At 46.9% G+C, this 13,599-nt stretch overlaps 1 protein-coding gene across 22 annotated transcripts in view; it reads right to left on the bottom strand.

Annotated features, from left to right (window-relative positions):
* PTPRF (protein tyrosine phosphatase receptor type F) overlaps positions 1–7,527 on the bottom strand; it is a 380,951-nt gene extending 373,424 nt beyond the window's left edge. For 13 of the 22 annotated variants that reach the window (XM_048313484.1, XM_048313480.1, XM_048313486.1 and 10 more), the window contains exon 1: positions 7,169–7,273. The gene's annotated coding sequence lies outside the window, so the exon portion shown is untranslated. Of the gene's footprint in view, positions 1–7,168; positions 7,275–7,400 lie in introns of those variants that run through there. The other 9 variants (XM_048313488.1, XM_048313489.1, XM_048313496.1 and 6 more) reach the window with 3 other exon arrangements.
* Between the last annotated feature and the right edge of the window lie 6,072 nt (positions 7,528–13,599).

Below are 13,599 nucleotides of genomic sequence, written 5' to 3'. Positions count from 1 at the left end.
CAACGAGAGGCCACACTAGCTTCAGTCTCACCCAAAAATCCAGCTGTGAGTAAGAGACTTACACCCTGCACCCACCCAAAAACAGCTGCTGAAATCACAGCCATGCTACAGGCTTCTGCAAGCTCTCTGTCTTGGCCTGTCTGAGTGAAGAAGTAGGATCCAGCACTTACTGACCTGTGTTGAAATGAACCCTCTGCAATGGGACAGACTCCAGGAAATTAGGCTAACTGACAGCCTAGTCTAAAATGCGCTCTTTTTTTGAGCCAAAAGGCCTCAAATGAGTACTTTACCTTAACAGTACACCAAAAGCATAAAGTTTAGTTTCACATGATCCAAAGACATAGTAGAATCCAGAGAAAACACACACTAACGAGCTGTTAGCCAGACTCCTACCACACAAGTATACTAAAGGAGAAAAACTTTCCTACAAAAGTTTGTAATCCCACCTCTGCGTCAAGAGGCAGAATGGAAGCAGTAACACCATAAAATCTGCTGAAATACTTGTGTCCCCAGGTGTAAATCTTCAAATCTGCATTTTATTAATTGGAAGCTACTCATGAGCAAGTCCATAGCAAGGAGACATTCAATATCTAAAATTCATGTCCAAAAATACATGCTTCATCCCGAGGTTAAGTACAAGTTTACAAGTACTTTTTTTACCACATAACACAGGGGTTAGCATACACAGACTGTAAAGGAATTTTGGTGGTGCCAAAGTAGTCTCAACAAAACCACTGAGAATATATATTACAAAATTATTTCCACGCCTTCTAGTTCATAGGTTTAAGAGGCCAATTTTCTTCATTTATGGTAATTATGTTTCATATTTCACTGAACTTTGACATGATAAATGTATTATTGGAATTTGTGTGCATCTTCTAGTCAATTTGTGTAATTTTTTATAGTACAAGTAGTTAAAATACAACAGACAGTACATTCATAAATTACAGATTTTTCCTTAAGGTAAGAGAATTATTATTGATTCTGCAACAACTAAACCTTTGATCAAATTTGGTGAAACAAATGTTACTTAATAAGATATAAACAAACATAACTCCTTTGCATTTGAAGAAAATAGTAGTTTGTAAAAAGGCAACAACTCCATCTAAAAACAAGGTCACTTTTTTCTCCTTTGCACCCATCTCACATCTTCCAAGTATGTAACACCTCAACACATTCTTAACTCACTGTGTCCAAAAGGCTCCTTTGCCACTTCTATGGTTATTCTTCAAGACAAAAGATCAAAAGCACAGTATTTTCCAGGTAAAATATATATTTTTAAAATATATAACCTAAAATCTAAACACTAGACTAGCCTTTTTCATACTTCTCAGATCTCATTTATCTTCCCAATTAATCATCCTATCAAAATGCATCTAGGGAGAAGAAAATCTAACCCATTGATAAAACAACTACCAAAACTCCTCCAGAAAAACAGATGCAGATCATCCCACTTCTTTACCTACTCAGAAAACTCTGTAGGAAAATAATGTCTTTTCCAAAACACTGTAAGATATAATTTTGTGAGGAAATCTAACTGAAAAAAATCAAGTACCATCCCATGAATAACTTCCTTCCCCTAAAGAGAGAAAAGATATTAAAAAGCTCAAGTGCCTGGCTGCCTTCAGCAGCAAGGATGACACATGAGAGAAGAATCCATACACAGGAGGGATAGAAAAGCAACCTCGCTCTGTGGATCTCATAAAATAGAACAGATGTTATTCTTTGTATACACACATGCAATTCGGTGTTAAACACAACACTTGCAGGAGGAAAAAAAAAAAAATAAGAGAGAGGCCTATGAAGCCAACAGATAATTCCTCACCATGGTCAAGCACATGCATGCTTTGTTTGGTTTCGAGTGATGACTGGATTTCCAGCACTGCTTTTGAAAGAACAATGCCACATGCCCGGCCTTCATGTTTTTCCTCTGTTCAATTTCATGTGACAACTCCAAACTATAAACTTCTTGTGCCAACCTAAATAATTCCTCTTTCTCAGTAATGCTGGAAGAAGGTACTTACCCACTTGCCAGCTGCAGCTGAAATTTTGTGCCAAGAAATAAATGTCTTTTGGACAGGTTGTAAACTGCAAGCTTCTATGCCTGCTAAAGGACAAGAATAAGAATGGGACCATCCTATTCCTTCCCAGATTAATGGTATTGCTCTATTTCAGCTACATAGTGGATTGCACTTCATTAAAGCATCCAAACAGAGCTTCCTCTGAGTACAGTGCCCAGATATTAGGAGATATTTGTCAATTTTGATCTCAACCAGGCTTTTTATAAACATTGCTTCCATCCTCTGCTCCAAAAACCCTTACTTATCTCTGTATTTCCGATCTTTAGAATAAAGTTCTCAGATAATTGAGTCCTTGAAGGAGCAAGACCTGTTTCACTCTTTTTTTCTGCTAAGGCACAGGTGTATAAACATTGTGCGCACACTGACATTAAATAGCATCCCCTATTTGGCCTCCTTTCACAGTCCCAGGAGACTTCGACCTTCCTACAGACAGCAAACACTTGCAGGCATTGGTCACTAAGTTCTCATGATCAACATGAGGCGAAGACCAAGGCATCTTTTCCCCTGCCCAGAAAGACGATGATTAACAGAGAGCAGAAGGGACAGGCTTTGTGGCAGAATGGCTAAATTAGAAATTAAAAGAAGAGACTGTGAACAGTTTAAAGTCTTCTACCTAGGGCCAAGTCAATACTGGGTTTCTCTTCCTCCTAACGTTGAGTGGTTGCTGGGTTCCTTAGCTTCGCAGGCTGGGATTCCACAGATGATACACACACATACAGGTGAGACACACAGTGTAGCAGCACAAGACTCTGATACCTACACTCCACTCTTCCTTGTTCTCCCAGCTCACACAGGCTTCCCAGGTACAGGATGTTACTGCCTGTTAACATGTTCTGGTTTTTTGGGAGAGCTCTCCAAAGCTCTGTGAAGCTTTTCATAATGACAGTGTCAAAGGCATGAATAAAACCCGTGTTGCTGCAGTGCAAGGTGGCCTTTTCCTCTTTACAATCATGAGCCCCTTACCCATGCTGACCATTATGCCATTTTCATTTTGGCAGTGACCTGAATTTTATGTTCACAAAAATGCTGCCAAATTGTCAGTTAAAAAATTCAACTAATATGAATATGTAATGATGAACAGATATGCTGCTTAAAAGCCAAATACTCTTTCCGAAAGAAAACAAAAATAGAACCAACGTTAGTAAACACACATAAACAAATGATGATGAGGTACATTAAAAAAAAAATACGTCTCAAAATAAGCATCAGTACCATGAACTTCATTTTAATGTAAGAGTAGTTATATCTATCACCTTAACAAATAGAGCCAAGCAGTGCTTTTTCACCTTGCTCATTAAAGCCCTACAACTGGTACCTCCTGTATGCCCACATGCACCATTTCATTAAGCTCACTTGACATTAGATGAGGGAAGAGTACAAGAAAATTGCATATTCCCTGCCTAAAGTAAACTTGTCATTTAAACCTTGTGTATAGATAGAATTTGATACAGCACTGGCGCAGTGAGTCATTCGTCAGTTTTAGAGTTTGTACGACAGTATTCTTACATATGTTTTGCAATACTTTCCAGTTCGCTACCACCCCGTGTAATTACAAGTTTTTACTGGAAAGGAAGCATGTCTTTTGGGTTTGAACACTGCACTAAGGTCTGTAGAAACAAAGCTTACTTTTAGGGTCAGATTTTGAGCTGAAGTAAATCCACATAAGGAACCCTCATATACTGTATGAAAGATGAAAGTCAAAGCATTGCTTTTAAAGGAGAGCAAGCAATGATGGAGAGCATCACAAATATTTCTCAATGAATTACTCCAAACATAAACATAAGCAACTCTCCTGTCAGTTTCCTTCAAAAGCTGTTTCTTAGCTACATAAGTTAAAAACTGCATTCATTCAGAACACTATATGAAACAGCCAGTAGCTACTACAAGTGCTTTCCTTGAAAATAATAGGTGATTTTACATCCTTCTGTACTGGGGCAAGATACCACATTAAAAAGTTTCCCTACTATCCTAACTTCACCTTTTAAGTTGCAAAACAGACGAGTAATTTAACTCTCAACCCTGGTTTCTAAGAAGCACTAAAAAACCACAGAAACAGAAAGATTTGTCCTGATTAATACTACTAACAAGATCAGCTCAGACTCAGACTATCATGTGGTGGCATCCAGCTCATGCCAATGCTTCCCAGGAGTTTGCCATTCTTCAACAGGCACAAGTCCCAATTTTAATTTGCATACAGCCACACGTTTACTGTTCAGGTAAACTTCCTTCAGTCAGTCTCTTAGAGCTAGTTATTATTAGTATTCCTTTCCACTACCTAAACTCATATCAAACAGATCTACCGAATTGTACATCTCCTGCTATCTGATAAAAAGCTGGAGAGAAAAAGCACCCTTTGCCCAATTAGAGTCACCTGGTTAAGATTCAAGAATGGGCAGCAACAACTCGGGGGTTTTTTCCTCCCAACTGCATATACTATGACCTACAAGAAACATTTTCTGCTTAAAAGTAATGCTTAAATGGAGATCTATGGCTGAACATTATCACAAGGATTGCACTTACTTGACAGTCTGCTATTAGCCAACTCCATTATCGCTATTTGCAGTTTTTAAATGTACAGATTCAGAAGTAACTGTACAAAGCCTCCATTACAAGTGGATTTATGGAAAGCCACAGCAATAATCATCTTCATTAAGCATATCTTCCCACAGCCCTGCATTATGTGGACACAAAGAGGAAAACATTTCTTCTCCGTTACCCACAAGCTTAGATCTTTCTCTTTATAATCACAAGCTTTGACTGTCTTCTCTGCTTTTGCCAATGAAAATTATCTCACATTCCCAAAAGCAGGACTTAGTTTAAAACAATAAAATTAAAAATACCTGCATACCTCTCAACCCACAACCAATATACAACATAGGACAGCTTCTACTTTGATTTTCCAGAAACTGACATTTTCACTGGCAACATGAATAAGAATAAAATGTTATCTGTGGCTTCTACTATTTTGCTAACGGCCCCAACCAGTATGTAGCCAAGACATATTCATTGACATGCACATGCAAAGACAAGAGCTGACGGCAATATTTGTAACTAAACTGTATATAAAAACCTCTTGATCTGAAGTTATGTGTTAACTTTTTGGCCATAAGCTGTTTTAACCCCTCCATATATGCGGTCATGTTGCATCCTATGTCAACAGCTAGACGAAGGCTAAGAAACTTGCACCTTAAGACAGTTGGATAAAGGCAGAAACTGAGAACTTAAATAATTCAACACTGTCACCCACCACACATTCAGATCACAAACTGGCTGCTTTGCCACACAGATTTTACTCTTTGCTTTCGAAGTTCAGATTGCTGATCATGCGCTTCCCAGTACAGATATCTATTACTCTTATGTCCTCAGTCTCACAGCAAACCACCACAGAAGAAATAATAAAATCAGGATTAAAGTACACTTGTTCCTTCCATAAAACCAACCTCGTGAGCCACACATTTCCTGCATTATCATAATGAATGCAGTGGACTTTATTTAAAAATCTGTTTTCAAAGCCAAACTGGCAGTCTTGGAACAATCACCCAGTAACCAGACACGGAGATAAGTCATTTGCAGCACAGGGCCTTGGTAATCTTAAATTAAATTTGTCATTTCCCTAGCATTTACCTTGAAAAATGAACAAAGGTGGTTACAGAAAAAGCATAAGGAAACTCTATTTGTTCACTGTCCCTGCACAAGTTAGCTGCCTTCAGAGATCTCTAAACCAACAAATATTCAACTGAAGCTTTGCTTATCCAGTCATCGTCAGCCCAAATCACTTTTTACAGCTCCATTTTAAACTCGACAAGAGAATACTGTATTTGATATTGACAATACGGCTTCCTTTGGCTACATATGAAATAAACACGAAACTCCAAAACGCTTTAAAACAGCTGCCCCAGTCAGTCTCCTGGAAACAGACCACATCTTTCCCACACAAGAGGTTCGCGGGAACAGACCTTTAACAGCGCGGAAACACTTTCTTTCATTGAATTTAATTTACGCCAGCTATTTGAACTGCTTGAAGTTGGGTCTTAGCAGTTTGTGGGAGCAGAAACCATCGCGAAGGCAAACGCACCCGCCCACTGCCATCGCCTCCAGCCTCGGCTCCCGCTCGCCGCGGGCTGCCTGCGCCCACCCCGCGCCGCTCCACGCGAGCCCGCCCGCCCCCCCGGGTGTCCCACGGGGGAGCGCTGCCCGCCCCATCGGCACCCCCGACCAGGCAGGCGGCACAACAGGTTGCGGAGGCGGCTGCGGGGCAGGAGCTGGCCCCGCGGAGGCTGCAGCCGCACTCCCCCAGGACGGCGAACGGGGGGACAACGGGATGAATACCCCCACCCCGGTTTGGGGAGCTGGCACCCCGGGAGCAGCGGCAGAGTTCCTGCCCGCTCCCGCCGGGGGCCCTTTGTTCTCGCCACCCAAGACGCCGCCGCCCGGCAGCCCCGCGCTCTCCCAGGCGGCGGCTCGCCCCACCGGGGTGAAAGGCGCGGTCTGCCGCCCCCCGCTGCAGCGCCCTCCCTCGCTCCCTCCTCCCGCCGCAGAAACGGTCGGCGCCAGCCGCGGGAAACGCTTCGGGCCACTGCCGACCGCCCCGCGTCTCCCACACGGCTGAGGCACCCCGCCCGGGACGCCCCGCGGCGCTCAGCGCTGCGCCCCGGGAGGCGCGACCCCCCTCCCCCGAGCCCACCGCCAGAGGTCCGCCCGCCGGGGGTGCCCAGAGTGCCGCAGCCCGCCCGGGAAGGTCACGCCGCGGCGGCGATCCCCGCGCCCCCGGCACCGCGGCTCCGGCAGGTGCCTGGCTGCCCCCCGCCGACCCGGGGAGGCTCCGCGGGGAGCAGCCGGTGGCCGCCGGAAAACCGCGTGGCGGCCCCAGAGGACAGTGGGGAGGCTCCGGTACCGCACGGCGGCCCCCGCGGGGCACCCGGGGCGGCGGCGGGGCCGAAGCGGGCGGCGGGGCCATCGCTCGGGGGCGGCGATCCGCGGAGCTCAACAGGCGGCGGAGTTTGGCGGCTCCCAGGGAGACGATCCCGCCGTGTCGGAAGCCGGACACGAGGCTGAGGAGGGAGAGGCGACGCAGCCGAGCCACTTACCGGGGCTCCGGGGCTCCGCCGTCCGCATGCTGCCTCCGGGCGCCGCGCGAGAACCCGCTCCGCTCCCCGCCGGCAGCTCCGCTCCACTCCTCCTCCAGCCGCCGCCGCGCGGGACCGCGCTCCGCGCGCGCCGCCGCCAGCCCGCCCACGCCGAGGCCGCGCGCCGCGCCCGCCCCGCCGCCAGCCCAGCCCAGCCCGCCCCGCCGCCGCCACCTGCCGCCCGCGGGCTCACCTGAGCTGCGCTGCGCTTGGCCCCCGCTGCCGCGCTGGGCCCCGCGGCGAGGCGAGGCGCTACTGCCGGCCGAGTCCCGCTCCGCTCTACCGCGGCCTGCGCTGCGCTACGCTGCGCTGCCGCCCGCCTTGCCCGCCGAGTCGGCCCGCAGCCGGCGGGCAGGGCCCGCCCCGGCCAGGTGTGGGCGGGGGAGGGCGGGGGGCGGCCCGGTGGGGCGGGCGAGGGCGCGGCCGCGGCCCGGGGCGGGCGCTCTGGAGGCGCCGCCGGAAGGAGCCGGACTGGCAGCTGGGGGGCCTCCGCCGCCCTCTTCGGCCGGCTGTCGGGGGAAGGGGCTACAGCCCCGCCGTGCCTCGAAGCGGACCCCCTTGCCCGCGCCCGGTTCCTCCGCTCCTAACCCCCGGTCGCAGACCGGGTCAGACCCGAGATGGCGGGGGTGGCGGCGGTAGGTGCCAGGAGCGGCGGTCGGGTGGCAGAGCGGAGCCCTCCTCGCTCCCCGCGGGTCTCCTCCGCGGCAGCGGGTGAGCGCCGCGCTGGGACCTGTTGCGGGCTGTGATGGTTTGGCCGTGGCGTGGCTGTTCGCGGTGTTTCAGCCCGTGCGCTCACCCGGCGCGCTGCTGCTCGTCTGCTCCGTCCAGCCCTTCCTGCTCCACCGTCCAGAGCCCTGAACTGAGAAATAGAGAATCTGAGATGCATTTTCTGCGGGCTTTTGAGGCGGTGGAAGGGTTAAGTCAGTCAGGCCCTTGCACCGGGTGTGTTGGTGCTCTTTGGCTCCTTGCCCAACCCTTCCTAAGAGCCGGGGTTGCGTCAGCGCGGGCCAGCACCACGGTGTTCGGTGGTTTCTCCCTGCTGGCGTTCTCTGCGCACCGTGGTGGGGTCACTGAGGCATTTCCCACGGCATGTTGATTTTTCTTCCCCCTCTGTGGTCTCCAGGATTTCTCCTTGTATGTGGTAATTGTGTTCCTTTGTGGATCTTTTGCCGTTATCATCTCATCTCCCCCAGCCAGGTTGCTGGCAGGAGCCAAATAGTTTGTAGAGGTTCCTCTGTCCCGGCATTGTTGCCTCAAGCACTCTTAGGAGCACTGGACTTCACACTACTGAATGTGATGCCTGGCCCCTCATGCATCACTTGTCTTGGCCCTGAACTGAGCACCTAGAGCCAGTTTTGCACCCCTGCCACACCACAGGAAGCTCTGGTACCTAAAGCCTTTGGTTCTGGGGATATTTTCCTTCCTACACTGTATCCAAATATTGCTGCAAAACAGCCCTTCTGTGCATTACACAGTGAGGCCACGGAGCTTAGAGTAAGTGGTGCTGGCTGAGTGCCATGCAGCACTGCCAAAGTGCCCATGGGCTCCACTCTCTGTGTTAAAATTTGGATCTGCTTCAGGATGCTCTGGAGTGCAAGACCATGGGGAAGGCTGGAGATCCATACTCCAGAGAAGGGATTCACAGAACTGCCAGCACCCCAGCTCACGTAGCAGCCATGCTGGCAAGTTTAAGTGGGGTCACGTCTCCTCGAGCCCCATTCATTTTATGTATAAGCAACAGGTTATTGAAGTTTACTTGAAAAGTGGAAGATGTGTGGCTTGGTGTTCCTTTACTAGTCTTGTCAGATGTTTAAGAACTTTTGAGTGGAGACACTGAAATATCTGGCCAATCTGCGGGATAAATCTTTAAGATCTTTTTAGACACCTAAAATGCAGGTTCCTAAACACCCTCACAGATGTGGATTCATATGACTGACACAGAGCTGCCTCATAAACTTTTGATGCCCTGAAGCTTCTAGCCAAGACTTGCAGGTAAATGACTGTCCCATGGGCATAAGCCATTAATCATCTGAATCATGAAACAAAGAGTTTTCTTATACAGCTACCACCCTAAACTCTTTGTTACTCCCCCATGTCCTCTATTGCCTGCATGACATAAAAACCTGGAAAGCTATGAATAGTGTAAGCCCACTAGACACTGGTGGTTTGCACTCCACTTGATATGGGGTGGCTGGTTTGTCATCCCTTTACCTCTCTGAGGACTTCACAGTTATGGGGCACTGCTCCTCAAAGCAAAGGCATCTTCTTCAGGGGCTTGTATAGTACAGGACACAGTGGCATGTTGTCACCAGAGCTGTATTCTGTAAGGAGGTGTACAAGAGTCCTAAAGCCCTGAGAATGATCCACCAGTTCATACATAGCATCCAAGTGTATCGTCTCAGTAGCTCTCATGGCTCCTGCCTGCCCAGCCATTTCAGTGGTAAGCTTTTTGGAAAGCAAAGATTTGGAGGTCACTGCTCCTGGTAGCTCTTCTTTCCCTTTGATCCAGCTCTCAGAGTAAATGCACGCACCCATACCCTTGTCTTGTGTGTCACTTGATAGCCAGCTAATGTATAGATACAGTGGGGTTTGCCTTTAACATAATAAATTGGTATAAAATCAAAAGACTGGGATGCTGATTTTTTTTAAGACTTGTCAGAACAACTTCCCGTCTTGTTTCAGATGTTGCGAAACTTGCTAAATGTTCTGGATTGAATCTGTAAGTTGCAGAGCCTGTCAGAAGCTTGTTCTCTCTCCAACTGTTGGGATTTCTTTGAGGGAGTATTCTTGCTGCTGACTGTTTCTCACCTGATTTTATAGTAATTGTCAACTGTATTGTCAGGTCTACTGGTCTGATTCACAAGTGCCTGGTGCAATGCTCAACTTGGTGCTCATGTAAGATAATACATCTCCATCTGTAGATCTGCTTGACAGCACAGCTTGAGGACCATATGGCCATGACTCTGACTGCCCACCATTTTTTCAATATTACCCCCAAGACTCTTTCATTTCCTTTGTAAAATAGGATTATTAGAATACTGTTTTGCTCCAAATAATAAAAAACCAATCTGTGTTGCCCGTTTCTGTTATTCTCCAGTTGAAGGAACTGAAGCCTTGGAGAGACAGCCCTAATGTTTCTTCATCCATAGCACTAAATTGTCTGGACTGAGAAATCTTTAAGAGGAAGCTAACTTGCCCTTAATTTTGCCTAACTATACCATGTAGTTTTGAAGAAATGAAAGTTAGTTTTCTAATAATAGTGCAGTCACAATGCTAAAGTGTTATTTTCTTCTGTTTCCTCGCCAAGGCCTCTAAGTTCTTCATGTATCTTTCTAGAAAGCATGTACAAGTGTTTTTCCCTTTCTGCATTGGTTGACTCAGCTGGCAGACCAGTTCTGCTCAGGATATGTGCTCTCTCTTACTGTAGCTTTGCATAGAGCTTAGCACAGTGGAGCTCCCCACTTGACTGATGCCTTAGAGGTCCTACAAAGCACATAAACATGAGTAAAAATCCTCATAGTTCATTTACTTCCTGCTCCTCATACCAAACCAGGAAGCTACGATCATTGCAGAAAAAGCAAGCAAACCAAAATCAAGGACCACTAGAAAATTTGCTCCTGGTGTGTAGATATATTTTGGGCACTATTAAGTGGGGAAAGTTTTCTGCTCCTGGCTGAATAAAATGTGCTAGAAGACGACCCTGGACATGCTGGTCACCAAGACAAAAATTGAAATTACCTCCTGCTAAGGGCCAAATTCCAGCAATGGCAGTTGTCTCATGGAAGACTCTTCTAAAATGTAACCACTTACTCAGAAAAGCAGTGCTGCGGATGAGTATTTGCAGCATGGTCTGCATGTGTTCACATCCCAGGAATATCAGTTTGGTGTTCTTTTCTAACCCTAAACGAATGGTAATGGAAGGACTGAAATACATCATGTAAAATACAGCATGTACACGTAAGTTAAAGCAAACAGTACACAAAATAGTGTGACTTTACTGCTGGAGTGGTCTCTGCTCTCCTCTTTGTTTTCTACCAAAGTTTGCTTCTCCTCCATTTTTTTCCATTCCTGTCAGTTCCCTGAGAAGCTGTGTTTTTCCGGCTTTCATTGTGAAGACATCTGTGCTCAGCCAATCCAAGAGTTGATCTGGTGGTCTTCAGCTCCAATCCTTCATGGTTTGACAGACCACAGGCTTCCAGGCTACAAAATACAGGCTGCCAAAGAGATGGAGAGGAGCACTGATCACACTGGCATTTGAGCACTTCTTAAGCTAATATATTTATCTTCACAGGATTTCTGTGGGATAGGAAATTACTACTGTCCTGCTTTTAGAGGTGAAAAACAGATGCAAGCCTAAGCTAATTGACTTAGCTAATGTCACACAGGAGCTAGTGGCACAGCGGAGAAATGAGATCACCTGCCAGCCCTGTTGCCACGTGCCAGAGGACAGGTTGACTCAGTTTTGAAAGCCCTGTTGGTGCCCACAGGCTTTTATAGCCCCGTGAAAAGGCAAAGCACAAGCTTTCAGAGCATGGCAGCCCACGGCAGAAAACTGAAAGCAGAAGCTTTCAGATCAAGGCAACCTAGGAAAGAAGGGACAGATTTGCACTGAGATCCGAGGCAGGTGGCTGCAGCAATACCAGCCTGGCCCAGGTTTGTAGAGTGACTGGGCTTTTAGACTTGGTTTTTGTTTTTCCCTAACAACTGTTGAGCAGTGATTCCTGGTATTGGATCAAAGCTTTCTGTCTGATTTCAGCCTTGCCAGATAATCCATCTGGGGACTGAGAACGCCCTTCCTCACTTTCACACCAGTGAAAGCAGGAGCTTCTGGAAATCAACGCAATCCTTTTTTTTCCTCCTACTAATTTTTAGTCCTGCCTACTTTTATATTCAGTTTTCAGACCATGTTGAAAGCATTTTAAAAGAAGCCATGAAGCAGTTAAGAAAATACTGAAGACTGTGTTCAGAGACCTTAAAAAAACAATTCCCTTTTGAAAGTTCATATTGGGTTGTAAGTATGAGACAAATAATGGCACTAATACAGCTTATGTGTACAGGAGTGGGTTTTGATTAAAGTATTGAGACAGGGAGTGGCACTGTCTTATCCTTACAGCAGATTTATAGACCTTATTAGCAAGGTTAAGCTTTTGTGCTGACTAAACTTTTCCACACCCTCTTTCTGCCATAAAAATCCACCTCAAATTTTCATCTTGCAGCCAAGTAGCAGGTGAAGTCATGCCAAATGTTTCACATTAAACCAAACATCCCAAAATACTGTTCTCCAGCACGAGAAGTGTTTCTGCCCAAATGGCTTCTGCTTCCTCAGAGAACTCCACCTCATCAATTTCTAGTATTGTATAGTATTGCACAGCTGGTGCTTTTCTTTGACCATATCATCAACTTCATGTCTGACTGCAGGATGGAGTCTGCCCTTGGTTCTGCATTCAGCAGCATCCGCTGACAGCAGCGACCTGAGATAAAAAGGTAATTCAGAGAGCAGATAAAGCAAGAGTACCTGGGAGAAGGATCACAATGACCACAGCTCTGCTGCAACAGATGACAGGCAAACAGGACAAATATATTGGATTTATATTTATATTCCCAAAGGAGCTGACACAATTGCTGTCTACCAAATTTTCTTTTTAACTTGAAAGATCAGACCTGAAATTTTCCAGTTGCACTAAATGACGAGTTTCATATTCTTACCTCAGTGTTTGAGCTGTAGTCCTGAAAAAGCGATAAGAATAAAGTATTGCCCCCACAATAGATAATCTCAGCCTCTTGTGTGTGTGAATGGCAAGAGGGTGTCAGAAGCCCTCTGACACAGGATAGTTACCATAGCTCTGCTCCACAGCTGAGGTCTGTGAAGAAGTCAAGAAGAAGCATTTGGGTGCTGCAGTCTCCTACAGTAAAGGCACAGAGGAGGAGTTTGGGTCCTGCCCAGCTGTGTGTGTGAAAGCTGGGATCTCCTAGCTGAAATTTTACAGGCGCCAGATCTGGCTTGGAGTGCGACAGGCAGCCGTGAACTTGGCAGAGTAGAATTTCACAGCTGACTTGTACTTACTCCTCTTACAGCCAACAGTGAGTTCTCTCAGTGCGAAGCTCCGCATGCAAGCTCTGAGCAGTGACCAGGCTACAGCGGTGTGAACAGCATGAGAATGTCACGGTGCCAGGGAAGGTGACAGTGCTGCAAGGTGTGACCGTGGCGTGACAAACACCGGCAGTGGTAGGCACAAGAATCAGTCCTCTGCTGGTCTGCAGGACTAATCCTCGCAGTGCTCACAGGGCAGAATTCACACCCAGGAAGAGGCCAGAATGAGAGATATGTGATGCTTAATCTCATAAGCTTGAGCAGGACTTAAATGCTTCCCAGAATTTTGCTACCCTATTGC

Source organism: Corvus hawaiiensis, chromosome 9 (genome assembly GCF_020740725.1).
Source record: "Corvus hawaiiensis isolate bCorHaw1 chromosome 9, bCorHaw1.pri.cur, whole genome shotgun sequence".
NCBI lineage: Eukaryota > Metazoa > Chordata > Aves > Passeriformes > Corvidae > Corvus > Corvus hawaiiensis.
This window is presented reverse-complemented; position numbering and strand designations above follow the sequence as displayed.